Raw genomic sequence first — 26,380 nt, 5'->3', positions numbered from 1 at the left:
GTGTAGAGCAGTGACAATGTAGGCAACCTCAGTGCAAAGCAGTGACAGTGCAGGCAGCCTCAGTGTAGGGCAGTGGCAGTGTAGGCAACCTCAGTGTAGAGCAGTGACAGTGTAGGGAACCTCAGTGTAGAGCAGTGAGTGTAGAAAACCTCAGTGAATAGCAGTGAGAGTGTAGTCAACCTCAGTGTGGAGCAGTGACAGTGAAGGTAACCTCTGTGTGGAGCAGTGACATTGTAGGTAACCTCAGTGTAGATCAGTGACAGTGTAGGCAACCTCAGTGTGGAGCAGTGAGAGTGTAGGTAGCCTCAGTGTATAGCAGTGACATTGCAGGTAACCTCAGTGTAGAGCAGTGAGACTGTAGTCAACCTCAGTGTGGAGCAGTGACAGTGAAGGTAACCTCAGTGTAGAGCAGTGACATTGTAGGTAACCTCAGTGTAGAGCAGTGACAGTGAAGGTAACCTCAGTGTGGAGCAGTGACATTGTAGGTAACCTCAGTGTAGAGCAGTGACAGTGAAGGTAACCTCAGTGTAGAGCAGTGACAGTGAAGGTAACCTCAGTGTAGAGCAGTGACAGTGAAGGTAACCTCAGTGTAGAGCAGTGACATTGTAGGTAACCTCAGTGTAGAGCAGTGACAGTGAAGGTAACCTCAGTGTAGAGCAGTGACATTGTAGGTAACCTCAGTGTAGAGCAGTGACAGTGAAGGTAACCTCAGTGTAGATCAGTGACAGTGTAGGCAACCGCAGTGTAGAACAGTGTCAGTACTAGGGTAGTACACAGTACTAGAATAGTACACAGTACTAGGGTAGCACACAGTACTAGGGTAGTACACAGTACTAGGGCAGTACACAGTACTAGGGAAGTACACAGCACAAGGGTAGTACACAGTACAAGGGTAGTACACAATACTAGGGTAGTACACAGTACTAGGGTAGTACACAGCGCTAGTGTAGTACACAGTACTAGGGTAGTACACAGTACTAGGGTAGTACACAGTACTAGGGTAGTACACAGTACTAGGGTAGTACACAGCACTTGGGTAGTACACAGTACTAGGGTAGTACACAGCACTAGGTGGTACACAGCACTAGGGTAGTACACAGCAGTAGGGTAGTACACAGTACTAGGGTAGTAAACAGCACTAGGGTAGTATACAGTACTAGGGTAGTACACAGCACTAGGGTAGTACACAGCACTAGGGTAGTACACAGTACTAGGGTAGTACACAGCACTAGGGTAGTACACAGCAATAGTGTAGTACAGAGTACAAGGGTAATACACAGTACTAGGGTAGTACACGGTACCAAGGTAGTACACAGTACTAGTGTAATACACAGTACTTGGGAAGTACACAGTACTAGGGTAGTATACAACACTAGGGTAGTACACAGCAGTAGGGTAATACACAGTACTAGGACAGTACACAGCACTAGATTAGTACACAGCACTAGTGTAGTACACAGTACTAAGGTAGTACACAATACTAGGGTAGTACACAGCACTAGGGTAGTACACAGCAATAGGGCAATACACAGTACTAGGGTGGTACACAGCACTAGGGTAGTACACAGTACTAGGGTAGTACACAGTACTAGGGTAGTACACAGCACTTGCGTAGTACACAGTACGAGGGTAGTACACAGTACTAGGGATGTGCAGAGTACAAGGGTAGTACTCTGCACTGGGGTAGTACACAGTACTAGGGATGTGCAGAGTACAAGGGTAGTACTCTGCACTGGGGTAGTACACAGTACTAGGGTAGTACACAGTACTAGGGTAGTACACAGTACTAAGGTAGTACACAGCAATAAGGTAGTACACAGCGATAAGGTAGTACACAGCACTATGGTAGTACACAGCACTAGTGTAGTACACAGCACTAGGGTAGAACGCAGTACTAGGGTAGTACACAGTACTAGGGTAGTGCAGAGTACAAAGGTAGTACACAGTACTTGGGTAGAACACAACACTAGGGTAGTACACAGCACTAGGGCAGTACACAGTACTAGGGTAGTACACAGTAATAGGGTAGTACACAGCACTAGGATAGTACACAGTACTACGGTAGTACACAGTACTAGGGTAGTACACAGAACTTGGGTAGTACACAGTACTAGGGTAGTACACAGTACTAGGGTAGTACACAGTACTAAGGTAGTACACAGCAATAAGGTAGTACACAGCACTATGGTAGTACACAGCACTAGGGTAGAACGCAGTACTAGGGTAGTACACAGCAATAAAGTATTACACAGCACTAGGGTAGTACACAGCACTATGGTAGTACACAGCACTAGGGTAGTACACAGCACTAGGGGAGTACACAGCACTTGGGTAGTACACAATACTAGGGTAGTGCACAGTACTAGGGTAGTACACAGTACTAGGGGAGTACACAGTACTAGGGTAGTACACAGGAATAGAGTATTACACAGCACTAGGGTAGTTCACAGCACTAGGATAGTACATAGTACTAGGGTAGTGCAAAGCACTAGAGTAGTACACAGTACTACGGTAGTACACAGTACTAGGGTAGTACACAGCAATAGAGTATTACACAGCACTAGGGTAGTACACAGCACTAGGGGAGTACACAGCACTTGGGTAGTACACAGTACTAGGGTAGTGCACAGTACTAGGGTAGTACACAGTACTAGGGTAGTACACAGTACTAGGGTAGTACACAGTACTAGGGTAGTACAAAGCACTAGGGTAATGCACAGCAATAGGGTAGTCCACAGTACTAGGGTAGTACACAGCACTAGGGTAGTACACAGTACTAGTGTAGTACACAGTACTAAGGTAGTACACAGTACTAAAGTAGTACACAGAACTAGGTTAGTACACAGTACTAGGGTAGTACACAGCACTAGGGTAGTACACAGCAATATGGTAGTACACAGCGCTAGGGTGGTACACAGAACTAGGGTAGTACACAGCACTAGGGTTGTGCACATTACTAGGGTAGTACACAGTACTAAGGTAGTACACAGCTCTAGTGTAGTACACAGTACTAGGGTAGTACACAGCACTAGGGTAGTACACAGTACTTGGGTAGTACACAGTACTAGGGTAGTACAAAGCACTAGGGTAGTACACAGCACTAGGGTAGTACACAGCACTAGGGTAGTACACAGTATTAAGGTAGTACACAGTAGTAGGTTAGTACACAGCACTAGTGTAGTACACAGAACTAGGGTAGTACTCAGTACTAGGGTAGTACACAGTACTACGGTAGTGCACAGTACTAGGGTAGTACACAGCACTAGGGTAGTACACAGTTCTAGGGCAGTACACAGTACTAGAGTAGTACACAGTACTAGGGTAGTACACAGCACTAGGGAAGTACATAGCACTAGGGTAGTACACAGTACTAGAGTAGTACACAGTACTAGGGTAGTACACAGTACTAGGGTAGTACACAGCAATGGAGCAGTACACAGCTCTAGGGTAGTACACAGCACTAGGGTAGTACACAGTACTAGGGTAGTACACAGCACTAGCGTAGTACACAGCACTATGGTAGTACACAGTACCAGGGTAGTACACAGTACTATAGAACACAGTACTAGGGTAGTACAGAGTACTAGGTAGTACTCAGTACTAGGGTATCACATGGTACTAGGGTAGTACACAGTACTAGGGTAGTACACAGTACTAGGGTAGTACACAGCACTAGCGTAGTACACAGCACTAGGGTAGTACACAGTACCAGGGTAGTACACAGTACTATAGAACACAGTACTAGGGTAGTACAGAGTACTAGGTAGTACTCAGTACTAGGGTATCACATGGTACTAGGGTAGTACACAGTACTAGAGCAGTACACAGTACTAGGGTAATACACAGTATTATGGTAGTACACAGCACTAATACAGTACTCAGTACAAGGGTAGTACACAGCACTAGGTTAGTACAGAGTACTATAAGAGCACACAGCACTAGGGTTGTATACAGCACTAGGGCAGTACACAGCACTTTGGTAGTACACAGTGCTAGGGTAGTACAAAGCACTTGGGTAGTACACAGTACCAGTGTAGTACACAGCACTAGGGTAGTACACAGTACAAGGGTAATTCACAGTGCCAGGGTAATACACAGTACCATGGTAGTACACAGTACTAGGGAAGTACACAGTACTAGGATAGTACACAGTACAAGGGCAGTACACTTTGCCAGGGTAATACACAGTACCATGGTAGTACACACTACCAGGGTAGTACACAGTTCCAGAGTAGTACACAGTACTAAGGTAGTACACAGCACTTGGGTGGTACACAGTACAAGGGTAGTACAAAGTGCCAGGGTAATACAGAGTAAAATGGTAGTACACAGTACAAGGGGAGTACACAGTGCCAGGGAAATACACAGAGCAAGGGTAGTACTGAGTACCAGGGTAATACACAGTACCAGGGTATTTCACAGTAGCAGGGAAGTACACAGTACAAGAGTAGTACTCAGTACCAGGGTAGTACACAGTTCCATGGTAGAACACAGTACTAGGTTGGTACACAGTACCAGGGTAGTACACAGTACCTGGGTAGTACACAGTACCAGGGTAGTACACAGTACCAGGGTAGTACACAGTACCAGTGTAGTACACAGTACCAGGGTGGTACACAGTACCAAAGTGGTACACAGTACCAGGGTGGTACACAGTACCAAAGTGGTACACAGTACCAGGGTGGTACACAGTACCAAGGTGGTACACATTACCAGGGTGGTACACAGTACCGGGGTGGTACACAGTACCAGGGTAGTACACAGTATCAGGGTGGTACACAGTACCAGGGTAGTACACAGTATCAGGGTGGTACACAGTTCCAGGGTAGTACACATACCAGGGTGGTACACAGTACCAAGGTGGTACACAGTACCAGAGTGGTACACAGTGCCAGGGTAGTACACAGTACCAGGGTGGTACACAGTGCCAGGTTAGTACGCAGTACCAGGGTGGTACACAGTACCAAGGTGGTACACATTACCAAGGTGGTACACAGTACCAGGGTGGTACACAGTACCAGGGTAGTATACAGTACAGAGTACAGTGCTGGTACACAGTACCAGGGTAGTACACAGTACAAGGGTGGTACACAGTACCAAGGTGGTACACAGTACCAGAGTGGTACACAGTGCCAGGGTAGTACACAGTACCAGGGTGGTACACAGTGCCAGGGTAGTACACAGTACCTGGGTGGTACACAGTTCCAGGGTGGTACACAGTACCAAGGTGGTACACAGTACCAAGGTGGTACAGAGAACCAGGGTAGTACACAGTACCAGGGTGGTACACAGTACCAGGGTAGTACACAGTACCAGGGTGGTACACAGTACCAGGGTAGTACACAGTACCAGGGTGGTACACAGTAACAGGGTAGTACACAGTACCAGGGTGGTACACAGTACCAAGGTGGTACACAGTACCAGAGTGGTACACAGTGCAAGGGTAGTACACAGTACCAGAGTGGTACACAGTGCCATAGTAGTACACAGTACCAGGGTGGTACACAGTACCAAGGTGGTACACAGTACCAGAGTGGTACACAGTACCAGAGTGGTACACAGTACCAGAGTGGTACACAGTACCAGAGTGGTACACCGTGCCAGGGTAGTACACAGTACCAGGGTGGTACACAGTACCAAGGTGGTACACAGTACCAGAGTGGTACACAGTACCAGAGTGGTACACAGTACCAGGGTAGTACACAGTACCAGGGTAGTACACAGTACCAGGGTGGTGCACAGTACCAAAGTGGTACACAGTACCATAGTGGTACACAGTACCAGGGTAGTACACAGCACCAGGGTGGTACACAGTACCAGGGTGGTGCACAGTACCAAGGTGGTACACAGTACCAAAGTGGTACACAGTACCAGGGTAGTACACGGTACCATGGTGGTGCACAGTACCAAGGTGGTTCACAGCACCAGGGTAGTACACAGTACCAGGGTAGTACACAGTACCAGGGTAGTACACAGTACCAGGGTAGTACACAGTACCAGGGTGGTGCACAGTACCAAAGTGGTACACAGTACCATAGTGGTACACAGTACCAGGGTAGTACACAGTACCAGGGTGGTACACAGTACCAGGGTGGTACACAGTACCAGGGTAGTACACAGTACCAGGGTAGTACACAGTACCAGGGTAGTACACAGTACCAGGGTAGTACACAGTACCAGGGTAGTACACAGTACGAGGGTAGTACACAGTACCAGTGTAGTACACAGTACCAGGGTAGTACACAGTACCAGGGTGGTACACAGTAAGAGGGTGGTACACAGTACCAGGGTGGTACACAGTACCAGAGTGGTACACAGTACCAGGGTAGTTCACAGTACCAAGGTGGTACACAGTACCAGAGTGGTACACAGTACCAGGGTAGTACACAGTACCAGGGTAGTACACAGTACCAGGGTAGTACACAGTACCAGGGTAGCACACAGTACCAGGGTAGTACACAGTACCAGGGTAGTACACAGTACCAGGGTAGTACACAGTACCAGGGTAGTACACAGTACCAGGGTAGTACACAGTACCAGGGTAGCAAACAGTACCAGGGTAGTACACAGTACCAGGGTGGTACACAGTACCAGGGTAGTACACAGTACCAGTGTAGTACACAGTACCAGGGTAGTACACAGTACCAGGGTAGTACACAGTACCAGGGTAGTACACAGTACCAGGGTAGTACACAGTACCAGGGTAGTACACAGTACCTGGGTAGTACACAGTACCAGGGTAGTACACAGTACCAGGGTGGTACACAGTACCAGGGTAGTACACAGTACCAGGGTAGTACACAGTACCAGGGTAGTACACAGTACCAGGGTAGTACACAGTACCAGGGTAGCAAACAGTACCAGGGTAGTACACAGTACCAGGGCGGTACACAGTACCAGGGTAGTACACAGTACCAGTGTAGTACACAGTACCAGGGTAGTACACAGTACCAGGGTAGTACACAGTACCAGGGTAGTACACAGTACCAGGGTAGTACACAGTACCAGGGTAGTACACAGTACCTGGGTAGTACACAGTACCAGGGTAGTACACAGTACCAGGGTGGTACACAGTACCAGGTTAGTACACAGTACCAGTGTAGTACACAGTACCAGGGTAGTACACAGTACCAGGGTAGTACACAGTACCAGGGTGGTACACAGTACCAGGGTAGTACACAGTACCAGGGTAGTACACAGTACCTGGGTAGTACACAGTACCAGGGTAGTACACAGTACCTGGGTAGTACACAGTACCAGGGTAGTACACAGTACCAGGGTGGTACACAGTACCAGGTTAGTACACAGTACCAGTGTAGTACACAGTACCAGGGTAGTACACAGTACCAGGGTAGTACACAGTACCAGGGTAGTACACAGTACCTGGGTAGTACACAGTACCAGGGTAGTACACAGTACCTGGGTAGTACACAGTACCAGGGTAGTACACAGTACCAGGGTAGTACACAGTACCAGGGTGGTACACAGTACCAGGGTAGTACACAGTACCAGGGTAGTACACAGTACCTGGGTAGTACACAGTACCAGGGTAGTACACAGTACCTGGGTAGTACACAGTACCAGGGTAGTACACAGTACCTGGGTAGTACACAGTACCAGGGTAGTACACAGTACCAGGGTAGTACACAGTACCTGGGTAGTACACAGTACCAGGGTAGTACACAGTACCAGGGTAGTACACAGTACCTGGGTAGTACACAGTACCTGGGTAGTACACAGTACCAGGGTAGTACACAGTACCTGGGTAGTACACAGTACCAGGGTAGTACACAGTACCAGGGTAGTACACAGTACCTGGGTAGTACACAGTACCTGGGTAGTACACAGTACCAGGGTAGTACACAGTACCTGGGTAGTACACAGTACCAGGGTAGTACACAGTACCAGGGTAGTACACAGTACCTGGGTAGTACATAGTACCAGGGTAGTACACAGTACCAGGGTAGTACACAGTACCTGGGTAGTACACAGTACCAGGGTAGTACACAGTACCAGGGTAGTACACAGTACCTGGGTAGTACACAGTACCAGGGTAGTACACAGTACCTGGGTAGTACACAGTACCAGGGTAGTACACAGTACCAGGGTAGTACACAGTACCAGGGTAGTACACAGTACCAGGGTGGTACACAGTACCAGGGTGGTACACAGTACCAGGGTAGTACACAGTACCAGGGTAGTACACAGTACCAGGGTAGTACACAGTACCAGGGTGGTACACAGTACCAGGGTGGTACACAGTACCAGGGTGGTACACAGTACCAGGGTAGTACACAGTACCAGGGTAGTACACAGTACCAGGGTAGTACACAGTACCAGGGTGGTACACAGTACCAGGGTGGTACACAGTACCAGGGTAGTACACAGTACCAGGGTAGTACACAGTACCAGGGTGGTACACAGTACCAGGGTAGTACACAGTACCAGGGTAGTACACAGTACCAGGGTAGTACACAGTACCAGGGTGGTACACAGTACCAGGGTGGTACACAGTACCAGGGTGGTACACAGTTCCAGGGTGGTACACAGTACCAGGGTAGTACACAGTACCAGGGTAGTACACAGTACCAGGGTGGTACACAGTACCAGGGTGGTACACAGTACCAGGGTAGTACACAGTACCAGGGTAGTACACAGTACCAGGGTGGTACACAGTACCAGGGTAGTACACAGTACCAGGGTAGTACACAGTACCAGGGTAGTACACAGTACCAGGGTGGTACACAGTACCAGGGTGGTACACAGTACCAGGGTAGTACACAGTACCAGGGTAGTACACAGTACCAGGGTAGTACACAGTACCAGGGTAGTACACAGTACCAGGGTGGTACACAGTACCAGGGTAGTACACAGTACCAGGGTAGTACACAGTACCAGGGTAGTACACAGTACCAGGGTAGTACACAGTACCAGGGTAGTACACAGTACCAGGGTAGTACACAGTACCAGGGTGGTACACAGTACCAGTGTGGTACACAGTACCAGGGTGGTACACAGTACCAGGGTAGTACACAGTACTAGTCTACAATTAACTAAGTACAGAGACTATTGCATCATATCGGACACGCGAAAATTTCAAGCTTGACCAAGAGCCGGAGCTTAACGTCATGAAGCTCAGCGAGGTGTTATAAATATGTGTACACCTGGGGTGTACATACGAGTTACAGGTGTGTACATGTGGATGTACGCACGAGAGACAATGTGTAAGTGTGACCCTTGTGGCAGGTGTGCACACTCTGAGTCAGGTGCGTATACTCTGAGGCAGGTGTGTACACTCTGAGGCAGGTGTGTATACTCTGAGGCAGGTGTGTACACTCTGAGGCAGGTGTGTACACTCTGAGGCAGGTGTGTATACTCTGAGGCAGGTGTATACACTCTGAGGCAGGTGTGTATACTCTGAGGCAGGTGTGTATACTCTGAGGCAGGTGTGTACACTCTGAGGCAGGTGTGTACACTCTGAGTCAGGTGCGTATACTCTGAGGCAGGTGTGTACACTCTGAGGCAGGTGTGTATACTCTGAGGCAGGTGTATACACTCTGAGGCAGGTGTGTATACTCTGAGGCAGGTGTGTATACTCTGAGGCAGGTGTGTACACTCTGAGGCAGGTGTGTACACTCTGAGTCAGGTGCGTATACTCTGAGGCAGGTGTGTACACTCTGAGGCAGGTGTGTATACTCTGAGGCAGGTGTATACACTCTGAGGCAGGTGTGTATACTCTGAGGCAGGTGTGTATACTCTGAGGCAGGTGTGTACACTCTGAGGCAGGTGTGTACACTCTGAGGCAGGTGTGTATACTCTGAGGCAGGTGTGTACACTCTGAGGCAGGTGTGTATACTCTGAGGCAGGTGTGTATACTCTGAGGCAGGTGTGTACACTCTGAGGCAGGTGTGTACACTCTGAGGCAGGTGCGTATACTCTGAGGCAGGTGTGCACACTCTGAGTCAGGTGCGTATACTCTGAGGCACGTGTGTACACTCTGAGGCAGGTGTGTATACTCTGAGGCAGGTGTATACACTCTGAGGCAGGTGTGTATACTCTGAGGCAGGTGTGTATACTCTGAGACAGGTGTGTACACTCTGAGGCAGGTGTGTACACTCTGAGGCAGGTGTGTATACTCTGAGGCAGGTGTGTATACTCTGAGGCAGGTGTGTACACTCTGAGGCAGGTGTGTACACTCTGAGGCAGGTGTGTATACTCTGAGGCAGGTGTGTATACTCTGAGGCAGGTGTGTACACTCTGAGGCAGGTGTGTACACTCTGAGGCAGGTGAGTACACTCTGAGGCCGGTGTGTATACTCTGAGGCAGGTGTGCACATTCTGAGGCAGGTGTGTACACTCTGAGGCAGGTGTGTATACTCTGAGGCAGGTGTATACACTCTGAGGCAGGTGTGTATACTCTGAGGCAGGTGTGTACACTCTGAGTCAGGTGCGTATACTCTGAGGCAGGGGTGTACACTCTGAGGCAGGTGTGTATACTCTGAGGCAGGTGTGTATACTCTGAGGCAGGTGTGTACACTCTGAGGCAGGTGTGTACACTCTGAGGCAGGTGAGTACACTCTGAGGCAGGTGTGTATACTCTGAGGCAGGTGTGCACATTCTGAGGCAGGTGTGTACACTCTTAGGCAGGTGTGTATACTCTGAGGCAGGTGTATACACTCTGAGGCAGGTGTGTATACTCTGAGGCAGGTGTGTACACTCTGAGTCAGGTGCGTATACTCTGAGGCAGGTGTGTACACTCTGAGGCAGGTGAGTATACTCTGAGGCAGGTGTATACACTCTGAGGCAGGTGTGTATACTCTCAGGCAGGTGTGTACACTCTGAGGCAGGTGTGTATACTCTGAGGCAGGTGTGCACATTCTGAGGCAGGTGTGTGCACTCTGAGGCAGGTGTGCACACTCTGAGGCAGGTGTGTATACTCTGAGGCAGGTGTGTACACTCTGAGGCAGGTGTGTATACTCTGAGGCAGGTGAGTACACTCTGAGGCAGGTGTGTATACTCTGAGGCAGGTGTGCACATTCTGAGGCAGGTGTGTATACTCTGAGGCAGGTGTGTACACTCTGAGGCAGGTATGTATACTCTGAGGCATGTGTGTACACTCTGAGGCAGGTGTGTATACTCTGAGGCAGGTGTATACACTCTGAGGCAGGTGTGTATACTCTGAGGCAGGTGTGTACACTCTGAGGCAGGTGTGTATACTCTGAGGCAGGTATGCACATTCTGAGGCAGGTGTGTACACTCTGAGGCAGGTGTGTACACTCTGAGGCAGGTGTGTATACTCTGATGCAGGTGTGCACACTCTGAGGCAGGTGTGTACACTCTGATGTAGGTGTGTACACTCTGAGGCAGGGATGCAGACTCTGAGGCAGGTGTGTGCACTCTGAGGCAGGTGTGCACAATCTGAGGCAAGTGTGTACACTCTGAGGCAGGGTTGCAGATTCTGAGGCAGGTGTACACTCTGAGGCAGGTGTGCACACTCTGAGGCAGGTGTTAACACTCTGAGGCAGGGATGCAGGCTCTGAGGTAGGTGTGTACACTTTGAGACAGGTGTGCACACCTGAGTAAGGAGTGTACACTCTGAGGCAGGTGTGTATACTCTGAGGCAGGTGTGTACACTCTGAGGCAGGTGTGCAGACTCTGAGGCAGGGATGCAGACTCTGAGGCAGGTGTGTACACTCTGAAGCAAGCGTGTACACTCTGAGGCAGGTGTGTACACTATGAGTCAGGTGTGTACACTCTGAGGCAGGTGTGCACTCTCTCAGTTGTGTATACTCTGAGGCAGGGATGCAGACTCTGAGGCAGGTGTGTACACTCTGAGGCAGGTGTGCACACTTTGAGGCAGGTGTGCACACTCTGAGGCAGGTGTGTACACTCTGAGGCAGGTGTGTACACTCTGAGACAGGTGTGTACAGTCTGAGGCAGGTGTGAACACTCTGAGGCAGGTGTGTACACTCTGAGGCAGGCGTGTACACTCTGAGGCAGGTGTGTACACTCTGGGGCAGGTGTGCACACTCTGAGGCAGGGATGCAGACTTTGAGTCAGGTGTGTACACTCTGAGGCAGGTGTGTATACTCTGAGGCAGGTGTGTACACTCTGAGGCAGGTGTGGATACTCTGAGGCAGGTGTGTACACTCTGAGGCAGGTGTGTATACTCTGAGGCAGGTGTATACACTCTGAGGCAGGTGTGTACACTCTGAGGCAGGTGTGTATACTCTGAGGCAGGTGTATACACTCTGAGGCAGGTGTGTATACTCTGACGCAGGTGTGTACACTCTGAGGCAGGTGTGTATACTCTGAGGCAGGTGTGCACATTCTGAGGCAGGTGTGTACACTCTGAGGCAGGTGTGTACACTCTGAGGCAGGTGTGTATACTCTGATGCAGGTGTGCACACTCTGAGGCAGGTGTGTACACTCTGATGCAGGTGTGTACACTCTGAGGCAGGGATGCAGACTCTGAGGCAGGTGTGTGCACTCTGAGGCAGGTGTGCACAATGTGAGGCAAGTGTGTACACTCTGAGGCAGGGTTGCAGACTCTGAGGCAGGTGTACACTCTGAGGCAGGTGTGCACACTCTGAGGCAGGTGTTAACACTCTGAGGCAGGGATGCAGGCTCTGAGGTAGGTGTGTACACTTTGAGACAGGTGTGCACACCTGAGTAAGGTGTGTACGCTCTGAGGCAGGTGTGTATACTCTGAGGCAGGTGTGTACACTCTGAGGCAGGTGTGCAGACTCTGAGGCAGAGATGCAGACTCTGAGGCAGGTGTGTACACTCTGAAGCAGGTGTGTACACTCTGAGGCAGGTGTGTACACTCTGAGTCAGGTGTGTACACTCTGAGGCAGGTGTGCACTCTCTCAGTTGTGTACACTCTGAGGCAGGGATGCAGACTCTGAGGCAGGTGTGTACACTCTGAGGCAGGTGTGTACACTCTGAGGCAGGTGTGTACACTCTGAGACAGGTGTGTACAGTCTGAGGCAGGTGTGAACACTCTGAGGCAGGTGTGTACACTCTGAGGCAGGCGTGTACACTCTGAGGCAGGTGTGTACACTCTGGGGCAGGTGTGCACACTCTGAGGCATGGATGCGGACTTTGAGTCAGGTGTGTACACTCTGAGGCAGGTGTTCATACTCTGAGGCAGGTGTGTACACTCTGAGGCAGGGATGCAGACTCTGAGGCAGGTGTGTACACTCTGAGGCAGGGATGCAGACTCTTAGGCAGGTGTGTACACTTTGAGGCAGGTGTGTACACTCTGAGGCAAGTGTGTACACTCTGAGGCAGGTGTGCACACTCTGAGGCAGGGATGCAGACTTTGAGGCAGGTGTGTACACTCTGAGGCAGGTGTGCACACTCTGAGGCAGGTGTGTACACTCTGAGGCATGGATGCAGACTCTGAGGCAGGTGTGTACACTCTGAGGCAGAGATGCAGACTCTGAGGCAGGTGTGTACACTCTGAGGCAGGGATGCAGAGTCTGAGGCAGGTGTGTACACTCTGAAGCAGGTGTGTACACTCTGAGGCAGGTGTGCACACTCTGAGGCAGGTGTGTTCACTCTGAGGCAGGGATGCAGACTCTGAGGCAGGTGTGTACACTCTGAGGCAGGTGTGCACACTCTGAGGCAGGTGTGTTCACTCTGAGGCAGGGATGCAGACTCTGAGGCAGGTGTGTACACTCTGAGGCAGAGATGCAGACTCTGAGGCAGGTGTGTACACTCTGAGGCAGGTGTGTACATTCTGAGGCAGGTGTGTACACTCTGAGGCAGGTGTGTACATCTGAGGCAGGTGTGCACACTCTTAGGCAGGTGTGTACACTCTGAGGCAGGTGTGTACACTCTGAGGCAGGTGTGCACACTCTGAGGCAGGTGTGTGCACTCTGAGGCAGGTGTGCACACTTTGAGGCAGGTGTGCACACTGAGGCAGGTGTGTACACTCTGAGGCAGGTGTGCACACTTTGAGGCAGGTGTGTACACTCTGAGGCAGGTGTGTACACTCTGAGGCAGGTGTGTACAGTCTGAATCAGGTGTGTACACTCTGAGGCATGTGTGTACACTCTGAGGCAGGTGTGTACACTCTGAGGCATGGATGCAGACTCTGAGGCAGGTGTGTACACTCTGAGGCAGAGATGCAGACTCTGAGGCAGGTGTGTACACTCTGAGGCAGGGATGCAGAGTCTGAGGCAGGTGTGTACACTCTGAGGCAGGTGTGTACACTCTGAGGCAGGTGTGCACACTCTGAGGCAGGTGTGTTCACTCTGAGGCAGGGATGCAGACTCTGAGGCAGGTGTGTACACTCTGAGGCAGAGATGCAGACTCTGAGGCAGGTGTGTACACTCTGAGGCAGGTGTGTACATTCTGAGGCAGGTGTGTACACTCTGATGCAGGTGTGTACATCTGAGGCAGGTGTGCACACTCTTAGGCAGGTGTGTACACTCTGAGGCAGGTGTGTACACTCTGAGGCAGGTGTGCACACTCTGAGGCAGGTGTGTGCACTCTGAGGCAGGTGTGCACACTTTGAGGCAGGTGTGCACACTGAGGCACGTGTGTACACTCTGAGGCAGGTGTGCACACTTTGAGGCAGGTGTGTACACTCTGAGGCAGGTGTGTACACTCTGAGGCAGGTGTGTACAGTCTGAATCAGGTGTGTACACTCTGAGGCATGTGTGTACAGTCTGAGGCAGGTGTGTACACTCTGAGGGATGTATGTACACTTTGAGGCAGGTGTGTACACTCTGAAGCAGGTGTGCACACTATGAGGCAGATGTGTACATTCGGAGGCAGGTGTGCACACTCTAAGGCAGGTGTGCACACTTTTAGGCAGGTGTGTACACTCTGAGGCAGGTGTGTACACTGTGAGGAAGGTGTGCACACTCTGAGGCAGGTGTGTACACTCTGAGGCAGGTGTGCACACTCTTAGGCAGGTGTGCACACTCTGAGGCAGGTGTGCACACTCTTAGGCAGGTGTGCACACTCTTAGGCAGGTGTGCACACTCTGAGGCAGATGTGCACACTCTGAGGCAGGTGTGCACACTCTTAGGCAGGTGTGCACACTCTTAGGCAGGTGTGCACACTCTGAGGCAGGTGTGCACACTCTTAGGCAGGTGTGCACACTCTTAGGCAGGTGTGCACACTCTGAGGCAGGTGTGCACACTCTGAGGCAGGTGTGCACACTCTTAGGCAGGTGTGCACACTCTGAGGCAGGTGTGTACACTCTGAGGCAGGTGTGCACACTCTTAGGCAGGTGTGCACACTCTGAGGCAGGTGTGTACACTCTGAGGCAGGTGTGTACACTCTGAGGCAGGTGTGTACACTCTGAGGCAGGTGTGCACACTATGAGGCAGGTGTGTACACTCTGAGGCAGGTGTGTACACTCTGAGGCAGGTGTGCACACTATGAGGCAGATGTGTACACTCTGAGGCAGGTGTGTACACTCTGAGGCAGGTGTGCACACTATGAGGCAGATGTGTACACTCTGAGGCAGGTGTGTACGTGCTGGTATACAGATATGTTGTGCAGCGACTGACTTACCACCACACAACGTGACCATTCCATGGCAACGCTCTTTAGGTTCATCCTCTCTCTCTCTCTCTCTCTCTCTCTCTCTCTCTCTCTCTCTCTCTCTCTCTCTCTCTCTCTCTCTCTCTCTCTCTCTCTCTCTCTCTCTCTCTCTGTCTCTCTCTCTGTCTCTCTCTCTGTCTCTCTCTCTGTCTCTCTCTCTGTCTCTCTCTCTGTCTCTCTCTCTGTCTCTCTCTCTGTCTCTCTCTCTGTCTCTCTCTCTGTCTCTCTCTCTGTCTCTCTCTTTGTCTCTCTCTGTCTCCCTCTCTCTCTCTCTCTCTCTCTCTCTCTCTCTCTCTCTCTCTCTCTCTCTCTCTCTCTCTCTCTCTCTCTCTCTCTCTCTCTCTCTCTCTCTCTCTCTCTCTCTCACTCTGTCTCTCTGTCTCTCTGTCTCTCTGTCTCTCTGTCTCTCTGTCTCTCTCTCTCTATCTCTCTGTCTCTCTGTCTCTGTCTGTCTGTCTGTCTCTCTGTCTGTCTGTCTGTCTCTGTCTCTATGTCTCTGTCTGTCTCTGTCTGTTTCTCTCTATGTCTCTCTGTGTGCCTCTCGCTGTCTCTCTTTCTGTTTCTCTCTCTCTGTCTTTCTCTCTGTCTCTCTCTCTCTGTCTCTCTGCTGTCTCTCTCTGTCTGTCTTTCTTTCTCCGTCTATCTTTGTATGTCTGTCTGTCTGTTTGTCTGTCTGCCTGTCTGTCTCTCTGTCTCTCATTTGAAAGTATTTTTATCGTTATGAGACATACAGTTGGAGCCATCTGTGGGCCAGCATTTTCATTTGATCAACTGACTTGAGTCATCCTGGGGATAAATGATCTCAGATGAAGTGATGTTCTGGAGAAGGTTACAGCCAGAGTGAAGTTGCTGCTTTCTGCCCGTCTTGTGGTGTAGAAGCTTACCTCACGCTGCCCTCGAAGTGGTGCCAAGTGTGGTACTTTGATAATATTGGCCTTGTATATAATAGTAAGGCAGCCCACAGCCCTCCTGTGTTGAAGGCTCTGCTGAAATGACAGATCTATCCATAACATGAGGAAATTAAATCTTCATCAGAGTACAAAACAAATTCTGGCCTCAAAATAGAGCGAAACACCAACGTCAAAGACCTGGGAGTGATTATGTCGGAGGATCTCACCTTCAAGGACCATAACATTGTATCAATCGCATCTGCTAGAAAAATGACAGGATGGATAATGAGAACCTTCAAAACTAGGGAGGCCAAGCCCATGATGACACTCTTCAGGTCACTTGTTCTATCTAGGCTGGAATATTGCTGCACTCTAACAGCACCTTTCAAGGCAGGTGAAATTGCCGACCTAGAAAATGTACAGAGAACTTTCACGGCGCGCATAACGGAGATAAAACACCTCAATTACTGGGAGCGCTTGAGGTTTCTAAACCTGTATTCCCTGGAACGCAGGAGGGAGAGATACATGATTATATACACCTGGAAAATCCTAGAGGGACTAGTACCGAACTTGCACACGAAAATCACTCACTACGAAAGCAAAAGACTTGGCAGACGATGCACCATCCCCCCAATGAAAAGCAGGGGTGTCACTAGCACGTTAAGAGACCATACAATAAGTGTCAGGGGCCCGAGACTGTTCAACTGCCTCCCAGCACACATAAGGGGGATTACCAACAGACCCCTGGCAGTCTTCAAGCTGGCACTGGACAAGCACCTAAAGTCAGTTCCTGATCAGCCGGGCTGTGGCTCGTACGTTGGTTTGCGTGCAGCCAGCAGCAACAGCCTGGTTGATCAGGCGCTGATCCACCAGGAGGCCTGGTCACAGACCGGGCCGCGGGGGCGTTGACCCCCGAAACTCTCTCCAGGTAAACTCCAGGTAAAGGGTCCAGGCGAGAGATGAGACGTCTTGCTCTGTTCTCTACTCTCTCAAGCAGTCGCAAATGAAATGGGAGGGGGGGAGGAGGCAATCCAAGAAAGTGGAGCATACTCAAGGTGAGTGTACTTGTGCCTCATACAGAATCTTGCAACCCCTACTGTTAAGCAGATACGAGATACGTCGAAGTGCTGTATGCTTCCTGGCTGCCTTGTCTGCAAGATTTACAACGTGGCTCTTCATGGTCAGTTTGGAGTCAAATTTCACCCCAAGGATATCAACTTCTTCCCCAGGTGCCAGCACCCTCCCATTCATACTTACTACTGCTCCGGCATTACCATCATGGTGCCTAGGGACCATCATCTGTGTTTTCTCAGGTTCAAATGTTACTTGCCATCGGTTTCCCCAAGCTGATACAGCTCTTAGCTGGTGATTGATGTAGCTTAGAGCAGCTGGCATTTCTTCTCTTGGATAAGTTAATGTCAGAGTACAGTCGTCTGCATATGCATTGGATTCTGGGATGAGATGAAGGTCATTGAAGTAGACATTCCATAACAATGGTCCCAGCACACTTCCTTGTGGAACACTTGCCCCAATGGGATGTCTTGCTGGTTCTATTCCACTGAGAACTACCCTTAGAGATCTACCATGAAGGTAATCACTGAGGACACATAGCATAGAGCCTGCAATTTCCAGAGCTTGCAGTTTTGCCAAGAGGCCCTGGTGCCACACCCGGTCGAAAGCACCAGCAATGTCCAGTGCTACCGCACAGCTGACTTTGGATTCATCCAGTGACTGGTGTCATTTAGTGGAGAGGTTTAACAACAGATCAGCAGCTTAGTAACCTTTCCTGAAGCCATATTGACGGTCACAAAATAGTGAGTGGTAGTCAAAAAACTGTCATTTTCTTGAGATTATTGTCTCAAGGAGTTTGCCAGTGATTGACAGCAGTGACACTGGTCTGTTGTTGCTGATTTCTGCTCTGCTCTTCTTTTTGTGAACAGGGATTACATTTGTCTCTTTCCACAGAGAAGGCCATTTACACTGTACTAGACAGTGCTGAAAGATGCGAGTTAAGGGGTGCTGCTAGCTGGTCTGCACATCTTCTCAGCCATCTTGGGCTCAGCTTCTCCCTGTCTCTGCCTCTCTCTCTCTCTCTCTGTCTCTCTCTTTGTCAGTCTGTCTGTCTGTCTGTCTGTCTGTCTCTCTCTCTCTCTCTCTCTCTCTCTCTCTCTCTCTCTCTCTCTCTCTCTCTCTCTCTCTCTCTCTCTCTCTCTCTCTCCCTCTCTCTCTCTCTCTCTGTTTCTCTGTCTCTGTCTGCCTGTCTCTCTTTCTCTCTGTCTGTCTGTCTGTCCGACTTTGTCAAGCCGTTATGGTTTAACAAACTACTGGAGAGCGAAACGTTGCCACAGTAAAATGTCACATTAGGTGAATCTGTGTCCATTTTCCTAACAAGAGAGAGTAACAGTAAAAAATGAGTTACGTAGCAATATGTTACAGTCTTCAGTATTTTTTTCAGTAACTAGCACTAGTGACACTGGTCTGTATTGATTGTCGCACAGCTCTTCTGTATTTGGTGAAAAGGGACAGCACATGTTTGCCGTGTTAGGCGAAACTGATGGATGCAAAGGAGAGGTGAAGCTCTCTGGTCAGTACAGTAAACATCAGTCTTGGACTCGTCTTATCCCGGTTCACAGCCTTGTCTTAGTCCTGGGATTTAAGGAGATATACCTCGCCTTTTTTTTTTATTTTTTGTCACTTCCTACAACACTGACACAGTTCTTACTGCTAGACACTGAAGTTCCCTAACTGGAACACGTACTTTTATTCCGCAAGTAGGTCACATTTTTCTTGATTGCTAGTAGAGACAGTCCCATCCCGCCGATTGAGAGGTAGAATGGCTTCATCAGGTCAACGTCCTTGTTGGTCCTTGACCAAGGACCAAGGACGAACAGGTTTTTGAGCTCACTCTTCCTGATGGCGGTTTTCTTATTGTGTCAGCCTCCCATCTGGAGATGGCCCAGTTTTGGACGTCCTCCATTAGCTGATGAGCTTGTCTGTGTAGGTTCATATTAAAGATAGCTTGGCCTTTTGGCCAAATGCAAGTCTCTCTCTTTCTCTCTCTCTCTCTCTCTCTCTCTCTCTCTCTCTCTCTCTCTCTCTCTCTCTCTCTCTCTCTCTCTCTCTCTCTCTCTTTCTCTCTCTCTCTCTCTCTCTCGCCTCTTCTACCACCACCATCATCACCACTATCACACTACCATCTTTTTCCTCACATTCATCATCGTTTCCCTCTATCACTAACATCCTTATGACATAAAGTTTACCTGTCTGGTTATACAAGAAAAAGACACAAGGATCTGTAACAACGGCATTAATCCGTTCCAGAGAGCTTGCCGTTGGTCGAAATTGCCGTTGGTCGAGTTAATTTTCCCCATAAGAAATAATGGAAATAGAATTAATACGTTCCTGACACCCCTAAGTCTGATTTTTTTTTTTACATGAAATACATTTCCTTATATGGAAAGGAATCAGACATGCAAAATAAACAATAATTAAATGTCACTTACCTTTATTGTGGAGTTGTTGATGAGTGATGTGCCAGCAGCAGGGAAATTCAAAATTGTCTATTGCTTGGATGGAGAATCCCTTTCCAGAAGGACTTCGTTTCCATAGTAATTCTCACCCTTTTTAACACAGGCTTGGCACTAGAAGCTTTCTTGGGACCCATGGTGGCTTATTTAGCAGTTACAAGCACTAGAAATAGTGGAATTATCCAAAATACAAGGGAGGCACACGTGGAAACCGACCGCAACAGCTTGTAAACAATGGCACACTGACTCTTAGAGTGGCTGGGCCTGCTCAGGCTGCGCTCTGGACACATCGACACGTTCCGGACAAACGTCGTTGGTTAAGTTTTTCGCTGTTGGTTAAGGTATTTCTTCTATGGCTAAAAGTGCCATTAGACGAAATTGCCATTACTTAATGCCGCCGTTAGTTGAGGGTTGACTGTATATATATACACGTATATACATATACGTATATATATATATATATATATATATATATATATATATATATATATATATATATATATATATATATATATATATATATATATATATATATATATATATATATATATATATATATATATTATATATATATATATATATATATATATATATATATATATATATATATATATATATATATATATATATATATATATATATATATATATATTCTTTCTTTCAACACACTGGCCGTATCCCACCGAGGGATAGACTCAGAAGTGTCCCTGTTTGCAGATGACATGAAGTTAATGAGGAGAATTAAATCAGATGTAGACCAGACAGGTCTACAAAGAGACCTGGACAGGTTGGATGTGTGGTCCCGAAACTGGCTCCTAGAATTTAACCCCCCCCCAAATGCAAGGTCATGAAGATCGGAGGAGGGCAGAGAAGACCGCAGACAGAGTATAGGCTAGGAGGCCAAAGGCTGCAAACCTCACTCAAGGAGAAAGACCTAGAAGTGAGTATAATACCGAGTACATCGCCAGAAGCACATGTTAACCAGATAACTGCTGTGGCATACGGGCGCTTGGCAAACCTGAGAATAGCGTTCCGGTACCTCAGTAAGGAATCGTTCAAGACTTTATACACTGTGTACGTCAGGCTTATACTGGAGTACGCAGTACCAGTTTGGAACCCACACCTGGTGAAACACGTCAAGAAATTAGAGAAAGTGCAAAGGTTTGCAACAAGGCTAGTTCCAGAGCTAAGGGGAATGTCCTATGAAGAAAGGTTAAGGGAAATCTACCTGACGACACTGGAAGACAGGAGGGTCAGGGCAGACATGATAATGACATAAAAAATACTACATGGAATAGATAAGGTGGACAGAGACAGGATGTTCCAGAGATGGGACACAGAAACAAGGGGTCGCAATTAGAAGCTGAAGACTCAGATGAGTCAAAGGGATATTAGGAAGTATTTCTTCAGCCACAGAGTTGTTAGAAAGTGGAATAGTCTGGCAAGCTATGTAGTGGAGGCAGGAACCATACATAGTTTTAAGACGAGGTATAATGAAGCTCATGGAACAGGGAGAGAGAGGACCCAGTAGAGGTCAGTGAAGAGGAAGGGCCAGGAGCTGAGTCTCGACCCTTGCAACAACAATTAGGTGCTTACAATTACACGAGTACACATTGACACACACACACTCACACACACACACACACACACACACACACACACACACACACACACACACACACACACACACACACACACACACACACACACACACACACCACTACAACCCACTCACTGTTCCCTCCGCCACCAACCCCCACATCACAAACCTCACCCCAACAGCTGTCCCTTATGGGCATTCTGACCCCACCCCCATCATCACAAACCCCACCTGCACCACAGCCCTCCATAGGCCCCCCACAAAGGCTCTCGCTCCCCCATCCCCAATATTCTTGCAGGACCACAGTGATAGAAAAGAAGCTGAAAGTTTGGTACACAAACGCGGCCGGAATAACGAATAAGCATGAGGAATGGAAAGAAAGAATCAGTGAGAAATCCCCAGACATCATAGCAGTCACAGAAACAAAACTCGCTGAGACAATAACAAACACAATCTTCCCACCGGGATATCAGATCCTGAGGAAAGATAGAAGGAGTAGAGGGGGAGGAGGGGCTGCACTGCTCATAAAAAACCGATGGGGATTTGAGGAAATGGAAGGCATGGATGTGATTGGAGAAAGAGACTACATAGTAGGTACAATTCAGTCTGGAGAACATAAAGTAGTCATTGGAGTGATGTATAACCCACCACAGAACTGCAGGGGGCCAAGAGAGGAGTACGAAGAAAACAACAGGGTGATGGTGGACACACTGGCTGAGGTGGCAAGAAGAGCTCACTCGAGCAGAGCAAAAGTTACTGGTAATGGGCGATTTCAACCACAGGGAGATCGACTGGGAAAACCTGGAGCAACATGGGGGTCCCGAAATGTGGAGAGCCAAGATGATGGATGTGGTACTTGAAAACCTCATGCATCAACATGTCAGGGACACTACCAAAGAGAGAGGGGAGGATGAGCCAGCAAGACTGGATCTTGTGTTCACCCTGAGCAGTTCAGACATTGAGGACATCACTTACGAGAGGCCCCTTGGAGCTAGCGATCACGTGGTTCTGAGTTTTGATTATATAGTAGAGTTACAAGTGGAGAAGGTAACAGGAAATGAATGAGAAAAGCCAAACTGTAAAACGGGGGACTACACACGTATGAGGAACTTCCTGCAGGAGGTTCAGTGGGACAGAGAAATGGTAGGAAAATCAGTAAACGAGATGATGGAATATGTAGCAACAAAGTGCAAGGAGGCAGAGGAAAGGTTTGTTCCCAAGGGAAACAGAAATAATAGGAAGACCAAAGCGAGTCCTTGGTTAACACAATCCTCCCTAATAGAGCTAAATGGTTCAGATATGTTGATGATATTTTGTGTCTTATGCCCAAAAATGTAGATATACACCATTTCCTTAGAAAATTAAATAGCTTAGCCCATTCTATAAACTTTACTGTTGAGTTTGAAGAAAATAACTCATTGCCTTTTCTAGATGTTTTAATTATTAAGGGTAATAATGAATTCAAATTTAAAATTTACAGAAAACCTACAAATAACTGTTCCTATGTCCACTATTATTCCTCCCATCAAGATAGAGTCAAACTGTCTGTTTTCTCATCAATGTTTCTGAGAGCTTTACGAATTTGTAGTCCTGAGTTCATAGATGAGGAAATATCCAAAATTTATGAAATAGGTAATGATTTAAAATACCCAAGAAATGTAATTGATAAATCTTTTAAAGTTGCTAGAAATTCTTTTTACAATCCAAAAAGGGATAACCAGCCTTATTCAACTAAAAATATGTTGGTTCTCCCTTACCATGAAAACTTGGTTGATATGCCTTCTCTTCTTAAGACTTTTAATATTAAAGTTGTATTCAAAAATCTTGATACAGTAAAAAAAACTTTTGATAAAGAATTCCCCCAAAATGCTGATGGATGTGTCTATAAGATTCCTTGTAAAATTTGCGATAAAGTTTATTACGGTCAAACTGGTAAAAATCTCGAACTAAGATTAAAACAACATAAATATAGCATTAGAACTGGACAAGATTCCAATGCTCTATTTATTCGTGTAAGAGATTTTAACCATCCAATTGATTTTCAAAAAGTTGAGAAAGTAGTATCAAGCAAGTCCATGGTCGACAGGAATATAATTGAATCTTGTTTCATAAAAAGCAGTTTTGACAATAATATGAATATTTCCTTTGGTTTATATAAATTAGATCCATTTATAATTAATAGAATTTGGGAAGAATTTAATAATACACTGGACAAATAATAATTTTTAAATTTTCTTGGGTAGAATAGTTTGTGGGTGAGTTGTGCAAAGGACCTATCCAAGTTGGGTCGGCGCGCGTCAGGTGTTTAACCGTTGTGGGATCTGATAGTGAGGTGCTGGCCAGACCCCTTATATAGCTTCCTTGGATGCTTTACTTTCATAGTTCCTTGATAATGTGAGTAGTCACGAAAGCGCTTGGAATTTCTCTATTCTTTCAGAGTGGTTGTTTTGCATATATATATATATATATATATATATATATATATATATATATATATATATCAATATCTGATATATATATATATATATATATCAATCTGATATTGATATATATATATCAATATCAGATTGGAGGGAGAGAGTATGGAGGAGGTGAACGTATTCAGATATTTGGGAGTGGACGTGTCAGCGGATGGGTCTATGAAAGATGAGGTGAATCATAGAATTGATGAGGGAAAAAGAGTGAGTGGTGCACTTAGGAGTCTGTGGAGACAAAGAACTTTGTCCTTGGAGGCAAAGAGGGGAATGTATGAGAGTATAGTTTTACCAACGCTCTTATATGGGTGTGAAGCGTGGGTGATGAATGTTGCAGTGAGGAGAAGGCTGGATGCAGTGGAGATGTCATGTCTGAGGGCAATGTGTGGTGTGAATATAATGCAGAGAATTCGTAGTTTGGAAGTTAGGAGGAGGTGCGGGATTACCAAAACTGTTGTCCAGAGGGCTGAGGAAGGGTTGTTGAGGTGGTTCGGACATGTAGAGAGAATGGAGCGAAACAGAATGACTTCAAGAGTGTATCAGTCTGTAGTGGAAGGAAGGCGGGGTAGGGGTCGGCCTAGGAAGGGTTGGAGGGAGGGGGTAAAGGAGGTTTTGTGTGCAAGGGGCTTGGACTTCCAGCAGGCATGCGTGAGCGTGTTTGATAGGAGTGAATGGAGACAAATGGTTTTTAATACTTGACGTGCTGTTGGAGTGTGAGCAAAGTAACATTTATGAAGGGATTCAGGGAAACCGGCAGGCCGGACTTGAGTCCTGGAGATGGGAAGTACAGTGCCTGCACTCTGAAGGAGGGGTGTTAATGTTGCAGTTTAAAAACTGTAGTGTAAAGCACCCTTCTGGCAAGACAGTGATGGAGTGAATGATGGTGAAAGTTTTTCTTTTTCGGGCCACCCTGCCTTGGTGGGAATCGGCCAGTGTGATAATAAAAAAAAAAATAAAAATAAAATATATATATATATATATATATATATATATATATATATATATATATATATATATATATATATATATATATATATATATATATATATATATATATATATATATATATATATATATATATATATATATATATATATATATATATATATATATATATATATTATTAAGTGGGCCTATCTGTCCCTAATCTTACTTCTGTATACCTGAAAGAATCCTTTTGGATTAGTCTTCGAATCCCTTGCGACCTTAGTCTCATCATCCCTCTTAACTTTTCTTATTCGTTTCTTAATTTCTCTCTTTAATTGAATATATTGATGTCTTAACTGCCCATCCCCTCTTTTGATACGCCTATTTATGCCTTTCTTCTGACCAATGAAATGTTTTAATGTATTGTTCATCCATTTGGGATCATTTTTGTTGAATCTAATTTCCCTACTCGGAACAAAAGTTGTCTGGGCAGCTAGAACTATGCTCTGAAAAACGTCATATTGGCAACTAAGATCACCTGCCTGACCCATAGTCAGATAATCCCAATTTATCCCACCCAGGTAATTTCTCAGTGCTATGAAATTGGCCAATCGGATGTCTGGGACAGAGATTTGATTGCAGTTATCTGGGTAATTCCACGATATATTGAAACTAAGTGATTTGTGATCGCTTTCCCCAAGCTCATCATTAATCTCAAGATTATTAATTAGTGATTCTTTGTTGGCAAGAGCCAAGTCAAGCAGATTGTTTCCTCTAGTTGGTTCTGTCACAAACTGTTTTAAAAAGCAATCCTGAACCGTATCAAGAAAGTCACTAGACTCAAGATTTCCTGTCACATTGTTCCAATCAGTTTGTTTAAAGTTAAAATCTCCCATTATCACAACATTTTCATATCTAGATGCCTTATGAATTTCGTCCCATAACAGCTTACTGCACTCCCTATCAAGGTTTGGGGGTCTATAAATCACACCCAAAATTAACTTTTCACGACCCTCGAGAAACTGTAGCCAAACAGATTCTGTGTCCGATGTTTTGAATCTTATATCTTGTCTAACACAACAATTTAAATTATCTCTGACTTACATCGCCACTCCACCACCTTTCCTGTTGACCCTGTCAGTGTGGAATAGTTTATAACCCTGTATGTTACATTCGGAAGGCATTTCTCTCTCTTTCAGGTTGATCCAGGTTTCTGTTATAGCAATAATATCTATATTACCTGCACTTGCAAGTAATCATAGCTCATCTATCTTATTTCTTAGACTCCTGCTATTTGTATAGTAAACCTTAAGGGAGCTAGTCACTCGTTGCCCTCTACTACCTCTCTTTGTTGATTAATTGCTTTGCCTTTACTAGCAACATTATTTTGAATGTTGTC

The sequence above is a fragment of the Cherax quadricarinatus genome, chromosome 3 (genome assembly GCF_038502225.1).
Source record: "Cherax quadricarinatus isolate ZL_2023a chromosome 3, ASM3850222v1, whole genome shotgun sequence".
In the NCBI taxonomy this organism is placed as follows: domain Eukaryota; kingdom Metazoa; phylum Arthropoda; class Malacostraca; order Decapoda; family Parastacidae; genus Cherax; species Cherax quadricarinatus.
This window is presented reverse-complemented; position numbering follows the sequence as displayed.